At 39.4% G+C, this 11,828-nt stretch overlaps 7 non-coding genes across 7 annotated transcripts; all 7 read left to right on the top strand.

Moving 5' to 3' along the window:
* Positions 1 to 6,527: 6,527 nt before the first annotated feature.
* Positions 6,528 to 6,599, top strand: trnaa-cgc (transfer RNA alanine (anticodon CGC)). Its single transcript has one exon. It is a non-coding gene; the product is annotated as a tRNA-Ala (tRNA).
* A 788-nt stretch (positions 6,600 to 7,387) lies between these two features.
* trnaa-cgc (transfer RNA alanine (anticodon CGC)) lies at positions 7,388 to 7,459 on the top strand. The gene has a single exon. It is a non-coding gene; the product is annotated as a tRNA-Ala (tRNA).
* An 806-nt stretch (positions 7,460 to 8,265) lies between these two features.
* Positions 8,266 to 8,337, top strand: trnaa-cgc (transfer RNA alanine (anticodon CGC)). The gene has a single exon. It is a non-coding gene; the product is annotated as a tRNA-Ala (tRNA).
* A 683-nt stretch (positions 8,338 to 9,020) lies between these two features.
* Positions 9,021 to 9,092, top strand: trnaa-cgc (transfer RNA alanine (anticodon CGC)). Its single transcript has one exon. It is a non-coding gene; the product is annotated as a tRNA-Ala (tRNA).
* Positions 9,093 to 9,457: 365 nt separating this feature from the next.
* Positions 9,458 to 9,529, top strand: trnaa-cgc (transfer RNA alanine (anticodon CGC)). The gene has a single exon. It is a non-coding gene; the product is annotated as a tRNA-Ala (tRNA).
* A 1,093-nt stretch (positions 9,530 to 10,622) lies between these two features.
* trnaa-cgc (transfer RNA alanine (anticodon CGC)) lies at positions 10,623 to 10,694 on the top strand. The gene has a single exon. It is a non-coding gene; the product is annotated as a tRNA-Ala (tRNA).
* Positions 10,695 to 11,268: 574 nt separating this feature from the next.
* trnaa-cgc (transfer RNA alanine (anticodon CGC)) lies at positions 11,269 to 11,340 on the top strand. The gene has a single exon. It is a non-coding gene; the product is annotated as a tRNA-Ala (tRNA).
* The last annotated feature ends 488 nt before the right edge of the window (positions 11,341 to 11,828 follow it).

Raw genomic sequence — 11,828 nt, 5'->3', positions numbered from 1 at the left:
GTCTGAAATAAACTGAATTCATCCATCACATCCAACGCAGTATAGGGCCAGACCCAACTGTTCAAATAAACACACACACACACACACACACACACACACACACACACACACACACACACACACACACAGGTACTCTGTTCAGAGCCTGTGTGCATACACATTCCTCTTAACCTTTCACAAGCACCAAGACACATTCCTTCAGACCACTTTCAAATATACCAACACATATATGTTAGGCAGGATTGTGTGTACACAAAAATTCAGGATCCCCGAGCAGATTAACAGAGCTGTACAGTGTCACATACACAGTATGTTGCACGTGCTACGAAAACATCGGCCTGTGTGATGAATGAAATTACTGCAGCAGCACCCGCGTGGCACAGCTTTGAGATGTGTGAGACAGAGCCGAGTGTGTGAGGTGAAGGTGTGTGTGTGTGTGTGTGTGTGTGGGGAAACGATGGTCATTTATGGTCACGCTAGCTCCTCTGTCCTCGCATGTTTGACCGAGGGCCGGCCTCAGCTCCTCCATTCACACATCAAGCAGCAGAGGGAAGTTTCTAAGCTAATGGCGAATTGTTTACGAACAAAACAAAAGTGTCTGTATGTGCAAAAAATCTTTACATTTTTTAAAATTCTTGTTGTTAACCTACTGGCTGAGATGGCAGCCCCACTTTCACCCCAGCGCTCGATATTCTCTCTACTGGTGGCCGACCTGCAGGCTGAGGGAAAAGGACAGGATGTGTTCATTCATGTGTACGTTTTAGATTTGTTTCCAGTGAGATATTATTGAGTGTATAAGGTGACTTTGCTGTTGTAAATGTCACTGTTGGTGCTACAAAACCTTCTGTAGCAACAGCCCTGATTAATGGTGACCTGATTAAAAGACACAACGGGATTCAGGTGTGAAATCTGAGTTGAGCTTGCAGTAACTTTGCTGTGTGGAAAAGTCTGTTTGCACTTTAAACTATGCCTGGAAACCCAGACAATTCCACCCCGATGGAAAATGTTGCATGAAGTGTCCTTACATCAAACATCCTCTCCTTTATCTCTGTTACTAAAACAAACGAATGTATTTGTGTATGTATCAGTGTTACAATAATAAATAACTGCCCCAACATACGAGCCTGTTAGCAGTGTCATCTACCTCTAATGTGATGGAGTCATTTCTCGTGTTATATTAAATAGAAAGAACTGAAGTTTGACCACAACAACCAACAACCAATAACATTTATAACAAACCAATGGGCATATGGGTATTATTTTAAGACGGGCTGGAAACAGTCTTAAAGTCTGTAACAGGGAGTGGTAGCACAGCATGAATACTTGGACTGTAACACCTTTGCTAATTTCTTCCAATTTCTGGCTTTTTTTCCCAGATTGTAGATGCAAAAATTTGAAAAATGAAAAAAAAAAAAGGTAAAATGTCTTTAGATGAAACATTGTAATGTTTATTTAGCCGTAGTATCATTGATCCCACATGGCCAGCACGTTGTAAGAAGGAATAGGGAGTGAAGGGTTCATTAAAGAAATTCAGCAAAAGTGTTCATACTGGTTTCGAACGGGTACATACAGTACGCTGCCTCCCTGATCTCTCAAGAACTCTGTCATTTGTGTGTCTCGGTAGTCGTGACGCAATGAATCGTACAAATGGGAATGAGGGTGTGCAGACAGACTCTCTTGAGTAAATTATTAAAAAGAGAGCATGAGAGAGGTCAAACCTTGCTGTGCAATGCGGCCTTGTTAGTCAGACTGTCTCTATTGAATTTAAGACATTTCAAACTATGTTGAAACCATCGCTTCTTTTCTTATCCAGTGTCTTGTTTTACCTTTTGACTTTGTTGTCCTTTAGATGGAGGGACTCGTAGTTTTCCCAGGGGTTATTCCCAAATATGATTCTAGTTTGAATGAGGTTACTGTAGTTTTCTTATTCAGGAATTGCCATTAAAAAAAGACTAATTAAGACTAGTAAGTATTTCTATTTAAGATGGATTTATTTGATCAGAACTGACCTCTTCAGTTCAGCTTCAGTTTAAATTTACTGCCGTTACGCGTCACAAACGCATACTAACTTACCTCAAAGTACATATTTTCATATGTGAGTTCAGTGAAAAGAAAATGGCCTTTTGGTTTTCTTGCCTTTTAATTTACGTCCCTGAGACGTCATTCCTGCCCACTTATTTCAGGAAGATGGAAAGTGAATGAATGGTGATGGCAGAGTTATGCAGCGGAGGCCGGATGGCTCGGACAGGGCCAGCGTTTAGTCATGGCAAGTAACTGGGTCAATAACCCATAATCCCCTTGTCCTCCCTTGACCCTCCTCATCCATTCATTCTCTGTTAGTGGATCTGGAGGGCAGGAGGAGGGACATAAAGAAACACAGTGTTTGTGTGTAAGGTGAGTCCTCTGCAGCAGCTAGAAGTGCTTCAGCTGCAGAGGACCCTTTCTGTCTCATTTGCATGCCTTTCTAATTGATTTACATCCCCTGTGCTGTCAAAAGTTTCTGTCCTTCATGGAAATCTAAAGGAATATTTCCCAGAACATCAACCCCCACTGACATTTGTAGCCACTAATGTGTGTTTATATTAGACTTTTCCTTCTTAAATAGGGTGGGGGGGGATTTACATATTGCTGTATTACAGTCACACCCGGATTTTAATCTTTCAATTAAATGAAAACACACAATCGCAGGCAGATTCTCGGTGGTGGCAGCATTTTTGTGAATAAGAAGATTTTTTCAGCTGGAGAAGTAAGAAGGGTTAACGTGATGAGACTTGATATATCTCTTTCTTTCTCCCTTTCTCCGGTCACTTTGTATTCTCTCCTGTGCTCTCCCTGTCTGTCTCTCTTCCGCCTCACTTTCTCTCATCCTCTCTGCAGACCAACACAGCTGAGATGTGGGCAAACAACCAAACTGTGTGTGTGTGTGTGTGTGTGTGTGTTAGAAGCTGTGCCAACCTGAACCTGCTGAACCGCAGCTCTGACTGGCTCTCAGCTCTTCCTCTGCAGATGAGTTGGATGTTGGCACTCACAGCAGGATAGAGACATAAGCATAAACTACTCGTTATATTAGCACTCTTTATTTGATTCACACAAACTACACAGGCTTTAACTAACGGATTAAACCTGGTTGTTATGGTACAATATCCATATGTCGCTACTTCAGGATTTTACTGACTTTTTTGGGGTCTAAAATCCCTTTTTTTTGTATAATTCATTAAAAATTGAAGGCATCTTGCTTCAGTGTGAATCTCTAGAGGTTTGGTGAAATTTGGCTCACAGGGGATTACTTACTTCTTGGAGGGACTGACTAAATGATGAGTACCTTAAACCAAATGTGGCTGTAAGATGGAGTAAAACTGTGAAATACTAAAACATTAGGAAATCATAGTTGACCTGCAAACCAACACTGGACCATAGAGGCCAACTGTTGCAATCCAATACCTGTTAATTTATCATTTTGCCGTTTCACTGTTTAGTTTTAATAATAACTATTGTGAGTTTACTTCAGTTTACATAAATACAAATGTACTTAATTCTAATTAAATGCATTTTAGGATTGTTCCAGCCAGCGAATCAGTTGTGAAGTCAGGTGACAGACAATACATTCAGGTTATACAGTAAACGTTAAAGTTACAGAACAAGAAAGAATAAATTAGCTCGTCTGTAATCAGTAAAGAGCAGAAAGCAGAAGGATCTTGTGTAACATTGCAGGAATTCACTGTATAAAAGAAATAATTAGTTAATAATAGTTAATTAGTTTGCTTTGTGTTTGGTTATAGTGTGTTTATCCCTTGCGTGTTATTTGGTTTGGTCAGACCATTATATATGTCCCCTCTTGTGTCATTGTGTCGGGTCAGTTTGTTCAGTTTCCAGGTAGTTGACAGGTGTCTACATGATTTGTCCCAGATTTTAGGGGCCTCTTCCATCCATTTCTTTGACTTTTTAAGGTTTGGCTGTGGGGACTCATATATTTCTGGAGCTTCTCATCTCCCTCCCTAAACCCTAACTTGAAAGATAGTACCAGCATAATTTTCTATGTATCCTTTGGCCTCTTAATGCAGATGAAACGTTTAAATCAACAACAGGCAGAAGCTCTGAGGGCAGGTTAGCTGTCTCTCCTAAAGGTCATACACTCTGCCTGTTTCCACATTTACTAAAAACAGCTTCCACCGTCTCTTTTGCTTCTCTTTCCAAAACAAAAGCCAGCAGGTTTGATATTTTTGAAACACTCTGCAGTTCCTGTGTTTGCCTAAACAACCTCTGGCTCTGACGCCTGGCTGAAGGCCAGTGAGACCGGAAACATATGATCAAACAATATCTGTTATATCACCATTCAGAAACAGCCATATTCTGCCTTTTTTTAAATTACCTTTATTTATTTTTTTACCATTCTCATCTGCAGCCGTGCTTAAAAAGTAGTCCCTGATGTCCTGTTATTTGTTTACTCCACATACAATGATATTGTATCTAAATATATATAACACAAACTGCTTTGTAGTCGGTTTTGAAGACAAACATTTACCATATTGGAAGTTAAGTTGGTCTCTGAAATTAATTAATTTACTTACTGATTAATTATCACATCACATGAATACCTGCTGTTTTATTCATGTAACACATTAATATCACTGAGTTATCACTGTACTCCCTGCATGTTTCAACTGGACCTTCAATCCATAAAAATAAAGCAAAAATAAGAAGTTTGAGGAGCGTAAATGTTATTTAAATGTTATTTATCTGGGCTGCCAACAGTTCAGAGTGTGACTTTGTGTCAAAGGAACATCACAAGATTTTAATGATAAAATAAATGCATCTTAGACTTAATGACAAAAGAGTATAGCTTCTGCCCATCAGACAATCAGCTGCCCAAATTGAATCCTATTCTTAGTACAATCAATATTCTCTCTGCAGAAAGCAATAAGTTGAGTTTTTACAGAAAGCGTCAGCATCTACCACAAAGACACAGAAACAACCAGCCAAAATAATAATATAATTCAATTCACATGCTGCTCATACAGACACTGAACTGATCTTAAAATACTAACAAGACCTCAGATGTCATTAGAGATCAAACCACGACATAAGGGAATACACACTCACACACACACACACACACACACACACACACACGTCTTTGTCAGAGTGATGTGATTAAGTGAGTAACTACAGCATAAATTAATAATGAAATGGATACCTGCTCTCGTTACAACACAGGTGCTGATCCATGATGACACAGGCAGGTGTCAGAGAATCAGCTGGTAGTTTGTGTCATATTAAAGTTTTCAGGTTTAATTGTGAGTCAGCTCACTCATATTCTGTTAATTATATTCAATACATTGTCAGGTTTATTGTAACATAAGCAACCTGTGGGTCCACAGAAAGACTACAACTGCCTTCTCAGTCAGAATAATAACTCTAACACATGGCTGCTGCTGCTGCAGGGACCCAGCTTTGGTACAGGGGGGCCTCAGCTCTACCAGGTGAACTACCAGGGGGCCCACTTAAGTATTTTATGTGTCAAGTGAAAAGAAGTCGCTCATAGAGACCATTGATTCAGCTCTGTGCCTCTTTTAGCTGATTGTTTTAGTTTCATGCTTTAATTGATGTATGCAGTCTTTGTACTCTCATTAGACAAACATATAACTGAGTAGGTGGGGAGGAAAGTTGAACTCTGTATCTAGTAACCTAAAGAGACAGATAATTTTATCCAGAGTTGGTGAAGATTAAACCTACTGTATATAAATCTACTGTATATTTTGGGAGAATGATTACCCAGAAGCTCCACTGGAGCAGCTGGAGGATCAGTGCCATGTCTGCCTCACTGATGGTTTCTATTAATCTTATTTCTTCATCCACAGACAGACATCCAGGCTACTGCTGTTCAACACTAATAGAAGCAAACAGTTCCCTCTTGTGTCCATTTTGTGCCATTACCCAACCTATATAATCTATACTGAGCTGAGGTGTCACTGGTTAAATCTTTGGCTAGGTTTGTGGAGCCAGTGGCATATTTCTGTCAAGGGGATGTAGCTCAGTGGTTGCTATCACTATGTTTATTTAGAGACACTCAGGGCTTTTTAAAAGGGTCCTAATTATTTATATTTAATCGAGCAATTAAAGAAAACGACTAAATAAACCTGCCTAAATAATTCATGAAAATTAAGAAGAGGTTTATTACTAGATTGATGAATAGTGAGACAGTCTGCACATCTGAACAAAAGGCATTTAGCTCAGTGGAAGAGCATTTAATAAGCATAATAATCCCATTCAAGATTACTGACAGAGTGTATTGACTGAAGCTGTCTGACACTGAGGGGACACAGAGACCTTTAGGTCCTTAAATATTTCAGCTGTCTCATATCTCATTGTGAGACAAATATGACATTGAACCAACATCTTGTGCTGTAACACCTTTCAGAGTAATTATCATCATTAAATTGTCTCCTGGTCCAAAGTCCAAACACACAGTTTCTAACTTTAGGCCACCACACCTTTTTTCTTATGAGACAAAAAGAACCTGGTACGAAGGGGATGTAGCTCAGTGGTAGAGCGTGTGCTTCGCATGTACAAGGTCCTGGGTTCAATCCCCAGCATCTCCAACATGTCTTTGTCTTACACTGTAGTCATACCGGTTGGAAGGTCCTGCTGCTCCACATCTGAGAGAGAGTGTAGCAGATGGCTTTGTTAGCTGAAGCTCTGAGGAGAGTTCATCACAGAGATGAGAAATTAAAACAGCAACAGTTATTGACGTGAAGAATAATATGTTAAGTTCATGTAAGAAGTGGTATATGGGGATATAAAGCTGATGACCAGTATGTGGTAATGATTCTTTTTTCATTACAAATTTTCACTAAAAAAACAATTAAAATCATGATGATAGAACATTTTTTGGTAAATTGTTTTTTCTTTAATCTGGTGAACAAGATTTGTAGGTCAGAACTACAGTTCTTCATTATGTAGCTCAGCGGTAGAGCGTGTGCTTTGCATGTACAAGGTCCTGGGTTCAATCCCCAGCATCTCCAGTGTTTCAGGCTCTCCCCTCTTATATCTCCTGGAGCTCAACATCTGAGAGAAGCAGCCAACGTTTGTGTTAGTTGCAGCTCTGAGGAGAGATCATCAAACAGACATTGATGTGATGATTGCAGAATATTTCAGGTGGCTAAGTTAGTGGAGCTGATGGCCAGTGACATGCTCTGGGGACACAGTGACCTTTAGGTCAACTCTCCTTAAATATTTCAGCTGTTTATTGTGAAACAAATATGACATTGAACCAACATCTTGTGCTGTAACACCTTTCATAGTAATTATCATCATTAAATAGTCTCCTGGTCCAAGGTCCAAACACACAGAATTTCTAAGTTTAGGCCACCTATAACTCTACCGTGAAGGGGATGTAGCTCAGTGGTAGAGCGTGTGCTTCGCATGTACAAGGTCCTGGGTTCAATCCCCAGCATCTCCAGTGTCTCCGTGTCTTACACTGTAGTGATACCTGTTTAAAGGTCCAGCTGCTCCACATCTGAGAGAGAACAGAGAAAGTGTAAGAGATGCCTGTGTTAACTGCGGCTCTGAGGAGAGATGATCACATTGTAAGACAGCAACAATATGAATATGTTTAGTTCATGTGAGAAGTGGTATATGAGGACGTAAAGCTGATGGCATTCCATATAACTGACATGGACTTGAGCGACAGACACTCAAAGACATGAGTTCAATCCCAAGCTTCTCCAATAGGACTGACGAACCTCTTCAATGCTTAATACTCAGCTGACGATAATCTTGCTATCACTATGTTTATTTAGAGACACTCAGGGCTTTTTAAAAGGGTCCTAATTATTTATATTTAATCGAGCAATTAAAGAAAACGACTAAATAAACCTGCCTAAATAATTCATGAAAATTAAGAAGAGGTTTATTACTAGATTGATGAATAGTGAGACAATCTGCACATCTGAACAAAAGGCATTTAGCTCAGTGGAAGAGCATTTAATAAGCATAATAATCCCATTCAAGATTACTGACAGAGTGTATTGACTGAAGCTGTCTGACGCTGAGGGGACACAGAGACCTTTAGGTCCTTAAATATTTCAGCTGTCTCATATCTCATTGTGAGACAAATATGACATTGAACCAACATCTTGTGCTGTAACACCTTTCAGAGTAATTATCATCATTAAATTGTCTCCTGGTCCAAAGTCCAAACACACAGTTTCTAACTTTAGGCCACCACACCTTTTTTCTTATGAGAAAAAAAGAACCTGTTATGAAGGGGATGTAGCTCAGTGGTAGAGCGTGTGCTTCGCATGTACAAGGTCCTGGGTTCAATCCCCAGCATCTCCAACATGTCTTTGTCTTACACTGTAGTCATACCGGTTGGAAGGTCCTGCTGCTCAACATCTGAGAGAGATGAACATAGAGCGTGTAGCAGATGGCTTTGTTAGCTGAAGCTCTGAGGAGAGATCATCACAGAGATGAGGAATTAAGACAGCAACAGTTATTGACGTGATGAATAATATGTTAAATTCATGTAAGAATGTATATGGGGATATAAAGCTGATGGCCAGTAGGACTGCACCATATAGTTAAATCATCATATTGAGATATGATTTACAATTTGTGGGAATGATTCTTTTTTCATTACAAATTTTCACTAAAAAAACAATTAAAATCATGATGATAGAACATTTTTTGGTAAATTGTTTTTTCTTTAATCTGGTGAACAAGATTTGTAGGTCAGAACTACAGTTCTTCATTATAATGTTATTGTGTCGCACATTTTACTTTTATCAAAAAACTGCAGCTTCTGTGATTTAGATATTTCAGTTATTGATAATATTTTGATTAACTGTTCTAAACTGTGACATTATCTGTCAGGAGACATAAAACAGTAAAACAAAATCCAACAGTGGCATACTTATTGATCTCAGTGTCACTTGGTATGTTTAATTGATTTATCAGACATATTAGTCCCTATTAAACACACAGAATTTCTAAGTTTAGGCCACATATAACTCCAGTGTGAAGGGGATGTAGCTCAGCGGTAGAGCGTGTGCTTCGCATGTACAAGGTCCTGGGTTCAATCCCCAGCATCTCCAGTGTTTCAGGCTCTCCCCTCTTATATCTCCTGGAGCTCAACATCTGAGAGAAGCAGCCAATGTCCGTGTTAGTTGCATCTCTGAGGAGAGATCATCAAACAGACATTGATGTGATGATTGCAGAATATTTCAGGTGGCTAAGTTAGTGGAGCTGATGGCCAGTGACATGCTCTGGGGACACAGTGACCTTTAGGTCAACTCTCCTTAAATATTTCAGTTGTTTATTGTGAAACAAATATGACATTGAACCAACATCTTGTGCTGTAACACCTTTCAGAGTAATTATCATCATTAAATAGTCTCCTGGTCCAAGGTCCAAACACACAGAATTTCTAAGTTTAGGCCACCTATAATACCAGTATGAAGGGGATGTAGCTCAGTGGTAGAGCGTGTGCTTCGCATGTACAAGGTCCTGGGTTCAATCCCCAGCATCTCCAGTGTCTCCGTGTCTTACACTGTAGTGATACCTGTTTAAAGGTCCAGCTGCTCCACAACAGAGGAAGTGTAAGAGATGTCTGTGTTAACTGTGGCTCTGAGGAGAGATGATGTAAAGCTGATGGCATTCCATGTAACTGACATGGACTTGAGCGACAGACACTTAAAGACATGAGTTCAATCCAAGCTTCTCCAATAGGACTGACGAACCTCTTCAATGCTTAATACTCAGCTGACAATAATCTTGCTATCACTATGTTTATTTAGAGACACTCAGGGCTTTTTAAAAGGGTCCTAATTATTTATATTTAATCGAGCAATTAAAGAAAACGACTAAATAAACCTGCCTAAATAATTCATGAAAATTAAGAAGAGGTTTATTACCAGATTGATGAATAGTGAGACAATCTGCACATCTGAACAAAAGGCATTTAGCTCAGTGGAAGAGCATTTAATAAGCATAATAATCCCATTCAAGATTACTGACAGAGTGTATTGACTGAAGCTGTCTGACGTAGCTTCTTTAGTGGCTAACAAGGTTGTGGTTAGTCAGCACCTCCAAGATTTCTACATTTTAAGATTAGAAAATAGGACTCCACGATACAGTATGACATGAGATTAGTGCGGGAATGATCATTTTTGTATCACAAATTAAATTTTTACCTCTTATAGGTCCTGGAACTCAACATCTGAGAGAAGAAGCCAACGTCCGTGTTAGTCGCAGCTCTGAGGACCGATGATCAAACAGAGCTGAGGTACTTGTGCTCACTACAAGACGCAAAACAAAAAACTTGTCAATTCACATATACGAATTAATCAGTTACTGATGTTGATGATTGTTGTTGTTTTTCTGGTGGCTAAGTTAGTGGAGCTGATGGCCAGTGACATTCTGGGGGGACACAGTGACCTTTAGCTCAACTCTCCTTAAATATTTCAGCTGTTTATTGTGAAACAAATATGACATTGAACCAACATCTTGTGCTGTAACACCTTTCAGAGTAATTATCATCATTAAATAGTCTCCTGGTCCACACAGTTTCTAACTTTGGGCCACCGCACCTTTTTTCTTATGAGACAAAAAGATCCTGGTGTGAAGGGGATGTAGCTCAGTGGTAGAGCGTGTGCTTCGCATGTACAAGGTCCTGGGTTCAATCCCCAGCATCTCCAGTGTTTCTACGTTTGTACCTGTTTAAAGGCCCTGCTACTGAACATCTGAGACCAACAGAGAAAGTGTAGCTGATGCTCACATTAACTGTAGCTCCGAGGAGAGATGATCACAGAGGTCAGGAACTGTGAGACTACAACAGTTATTAACTTAATGAATGAATATTTGAGCTGACTAGGTTTGTGGAACAGTGAGAACTGAGGATTGGAAAAGGTAAAAACATCACATTGTGATTATTTTGACAGATACTGCAATATGACTCACAACTTGTGGGAAAATCTTTTTAGAACTACAGTTCTTCATTATAATGTTATTGTGTCGCACATTTTACTTTTATCAAAAAACTGCAGCTTCTGTGATTTAGATATTTCAGTTATTGATAATGTTTTGATTAACTGTTCTAAACTGTGACATTATCTGTCAGGAGACATAAAACAGTAAAACAAAATCCAACAGTGGCATACTTATTGATCTCAGTGTCACTTGGTATGTTTAATCAGTTATCTATCAGGTATATTAGTTTCTACCAAACATGCAGAATTTCTAAGTTTAGGCCACATATAACTCCACTGTGAAGGGGATGTAGCTCAGTGGTAGAGCGTGTGCTTCGCATGTACAAGGTCCTGGGTTCAATCCCCAGCATCTCCAGTGTTTAATACTCAGCTGACAATACAAACTGGGAATGAGCCTCAACTGTTTCTTGGCTCTGAGTGGTTGAAACTATTCTGTCCCATATGGTGGCCTTGCCAACTTTCTGAGGTGGTTTTAATGATCTATTCACAGACCTTTATAAACAGAGGGTGTCAGTAATGATACTGATTAAAGTTCAGTTACATTCAGGTCAAACAGAGTCAGGGTGCTTTTATTGTACCTGTTGGCTCACTGGAAATGATCTGTTATATTAAAGGGAACCTTAATTAGTATCATTGCTGACACCTTTGTTTAACCTGCTATTTCATGTCGAAATGGTCTGTTAATTCCCCCGAAGTGACTCTCATTCATATCAGTAGCTTTCAATACTACATGTCTCAACCCTGTGTGTGAAACATCCCAACAATTTCCTCTCTTTAGGAAGTCCTCACCCTCAAAACTACACTATAAAACTACTAAACCAAGAAAAAGTTGGACTTAAAGAG

The sequence above is a fragment of the Dicentrarchus labrax genome, unplaced genomic scaffold (assembly GCF_905237075.1).
Source record: "Dicentrarchus labrax unplaced genomic scaffold, dlabrax2021, whole genome shotgun sequence".
In the NCBI taxonomy this organism is placed as follows: Eukaryota; Metazoa; Chordata; class Actinopteri; family Moronidae; genus Dicentrarchus; species Dicentrarchus labrax.
The sequence above is the reverse complement of the archived record's forward strand: the minus strand, read 5'-3'. Positions and strand labels throughout refer to the sequence as shown.